The sequence below is a fragment of the Conger conger genome, chromosome 13, assembly GCF_963514075.1.
Source record: "Conger conger chromosome 13, fConCon1.1, whole genome shotgun sequence".
NCBI lineage: Eukaryota > Metazoa > Chordata > Actinopteri > Anguilliformes > Congridae > Conger > Conger conger.
Window position 1 is genome coordinate 29,345,219 of NC_083772.1, and position 3,978 is coordinate 29,349,196.

The window sequence follows — 3,978 nt, forward strand, 5'->3', positions numbered from 1 at the left end:
CTGTCAGTCTAATGTCAGAAGTCATACACCATGGCAAGACTGAGCACAGCAACAAGACACATGGTGGTTATAGTGCATAGGCAAGGTCTCTCGCAGGCAGAAATTTCAAGGCAGACGGGGGTTTCCAGATGTGCTGTCCAAGCTCTGTTGAAGAAGCACAACAAAACGGGCAACGTTGAGGACCATAGACGCAGTGGTCGGCCAAGTTAACTTAGTGCAGCAGATGAAAGCCAAATCATGCTTACTTCCTTTCGCAATCGGAAGATATCCAGCAGTGCCATCAGCTCAGAATTGGCAGAAACCAGTGGGACCCAGGTACACCCATCTACTGTGCGGAAAAGTCTGTTCATGGAAGAATTGCGGCCAAAAAGCCATACCTCCGACATGGAAACAAGGCCAAGCGACTCAGCTATGCATGAAAACACAGAAAAATGGCAGCAGGTTCTCTGGACTGATGAGTCAAAATGTGAAATATTTGGCTGTAGTAGAAGAACAAGAATATAAGAATGTACAAGAATGAGTGTCTGCAGGCAACAGTGAAGCATGGTGGAGATTCCTTGCAAGTTTGGGGCTGCATTTCTGCAAATGGGGTTGGGGATTTGGTCAGAATGAATGGTCTCCTCAATGCTGAGAAGTACAGGCAGATACTTATCCGTCATGCAATACCATCAGAGAAGCATCTGATTGGCCCTAAATTTATCCTGTAGCAGGACAACGACCCCAAACATACAGCCAATGTCATTAAGAACTATCTTCAGCGTAAAGAAGAACAAGGAGTCGTGGAAGTGATGGTATGGCCCCCACAGAGCCCTGATCTCAACATCAGAGTCTGTCTGGGATTACTTGAAAAGAGAATTTGAGGCTGCCTAAATCCACAGAAGAACTGTGGCTAGTTCTCCAAGATGTTTGGAACAACCTACCTGCTGAGTTCCTCCAAAAACTGTGTGCAAGTATACCTAGAAGAATTGATGCTGTTTTGAAGGCAAAGGGTGGTCACACCAAATATTGATTTCATTTAGATTTTTGCATTTTGTTAATTGATAAAAATAAACTATTAACATTTCTATTTTTGAAAGCATTCTTATTTTACAGCATTTTTTCACACCTGCCTAAAACTTTTGCACAGTACTGTGTGTTATGTATATATATACACATACACACATGTTGACTAGCTTAATTATAGCTTTGTACAGTTGTATCGCTAGCTACTAGTAACTAACAAGCTAGCTAGCTATGAATAGCTAACTGCCATCTTGGAAGGGGTCAGAAATAGCCTGTCATGACAACAGGTGTATCCCATTAGCCGGAAAGTGCATACTCCTTAACTCCACTACCACCCTCATCCACTCCGTGCCCTGGAAACCGATCTTTGTGAACTTTCTCCATCCACTGTCCCATTCTCGAAGTGTACACACAAAACGGCTACAACTCCGCCCTCCTCCATTCCCCCAGCACAGTGCACAATAATGTATTCAGCTGAAGACTTTTCACATTTCTGGGTGACTTCATCATGCTCACACCCACATACTATGAAAACCCAATCCACAAAATCTGGCACTGTCCATATCCAGAAAGCGGAGATGGCAGGGAACTTGACTTCCCCAATTATGCAAAAATATTGAGCCAAATATTTGTATTGTTATTATCACATTATATCATCATACCCAGATTGTGAAATGTCAGCTTGTTTTTTGGCAGGGAAGCGGGTTTATATATATTTTTGTACATAAAACCAGCATGTTAATAAGCATGGCAGCTACAATTATTTCAGTAGCCTATTTAAACATACATGGATGAATTTATTCAACCAATTGTTTCCAAATGGCATATTTATTATCAATAATTTTGTTACACATGTTACAATGGGGAATAATTGTTTTTCAATGTGAACACGCAATCTCTAATTGGCTATGGGAATATGTGTGGGCTCGGCAAAAAAGAACGATTATGATGGGGCTATTTCTTAAACACAGGATGTCGACTTTGATGATGGAAAAGCTTGTCCCAATTTTCTTTACTCCCCGTCATTCACTACTTTGCGCCACTCGTTAACCCCACTCCTTTGCTTCACTGGAGTGGAGGAGTGGTTGTGGGGAAGTGGACTGTGCAAAGCTGTAAAACGTTTGTAGAAGAGCGCAAAAGAAATGCTATAATTATTAACGATCATTTTTAATGAAAACTACCAATCAGATTTTTATTGCATTTTCAATAGAGACTCTGACCACCTTCAAGCACAGACTGAAGACACACCCCTTCAAGCTGCACCTCCCCCCCCCCCCCACCTCCCTACCTCCCTACCTCCCTAATCTCTAAATAAGTTGTTATTTTTCAGTTCTCAATAATGTGTGTCACCACTTGTAATAACCTGTGTAGGGGTCCTCGCACGGGACTCCAAATTATGTAGGGTCCTTGCACGGGCCGCCAAATAACGCAGGGATTTTACTCTCTACGAAACCGGGGCGCCAGTTAAACGTTGTGTTGCAGTATAACTGCGAAAAGTAATCAGTCTCATAAAATTACTGTTATCAGAAATATCCAACCACAAATATAGTATTTCAATTAATTAAAATAACCAATATTAATGATTGAACATACCGATAACCTGAAGGTTGGAAGTTCTTCGAAAGACTGCTTTAACTCGGCTCTCATGTCTATGCGATTCCAAAACGGACACCGGGGTTTAATAAAATATATTTATTAAACAAACATACAAACACATAACAGATAAACTAACGGGAAGTTAGTAAGGAAATTTAGTTTGGTATGTGTGTGTGCGTGTGTGTGGCGCGCGCAAGCGCGCGTGTCGCTAGAGTTCTGGGTGTGGTAATGAGTTAGAGTTAGCTGTGAGAAGGGACTACTTGCGTAGTTTTACTCTATATATGCGCAAAAGACGGCGAATCAATTCACGTACATATATATGTAGCTAACCAAACACATTACAATGGTTGGATGGTAAATATTGAAACACAGATTCACAAAAACAGTTAAGACTAAACTAAACACTGGCTATGCCTGAATGTTTGTTTTCTTACTGAGTCCATACGCATTGCTGGATCCAAAAGACATGCTGTCCTTGTAGAAGCGGCGATGGTGCTGTGAATGGTGTCCGGGAGAGATGCGCAGGCTGGGGTGTTCCCGTCTTAGCAGCGCGTTGTCGTCTGATCCGCTGGTCCTTTTCCAGGTGTAAAAGTTCGTTGCTGTTTCGTTGTTGGGCTTTATTGGGGTAAACTGATGTAGCGTTCCGCGTACAACAATTTCCACTCACTATAGGCCACGTAGTTACCGCGAGGTAACTGGGTGTGTCCGTAGGCCTGGTAGTGCGCTGTGCAGCATTCAGCCTCTGTCCGAGTCTCGGAGCAGATGAGCTGAAGCGACTGGCCAAAAAGGGTGCGTCGAAGAGAACAAGCAGAAGAGGCAGAAAAAGCAGAAGAGCCAGAAGAGAGATCCCAAGAACGTGTCTTGCTCTTATACGGGACCGTTTATTGCTCCCGCCATTACGGGATTGGCTGAACCAAGTTAGACGTCATTCGTGGTGGACGTCGCAGAATTTTCCTGTGGGAATGTGGAAGTTGTAGTCCCTACATCCCCCCTGTGGTCTCAGGATGCGGCTGAAGCCAGTGTTCCTTGAGAGCACAAAAGTCAGTTCACAGTCCACAGGTCAAGTATATTGGGTCGGTAACACAGTTCACAATTGACTGACAAACATCCAGGCATTTATCAACAATTAACTAAACTGGTCTAAAACACATGATACAAACAATGTGAAACACTAAGGTCGAACAGTGAATACATTGTCACAAAACATGACAAACCTTGGTGAAAGCGTTAGTCGTTTTGTTAGTTCAGGTGTTTTGTTAGTTATTGGATGGTGTCCAGAAGGTGGAGCACCAACAGGAATGACCCAGCCATGAAAATGTTCAGATGATGTAGGGGTCTAGGATGGAGAGGCCGTAGCCTTTTTGGAAGTCTTGTTCAGAC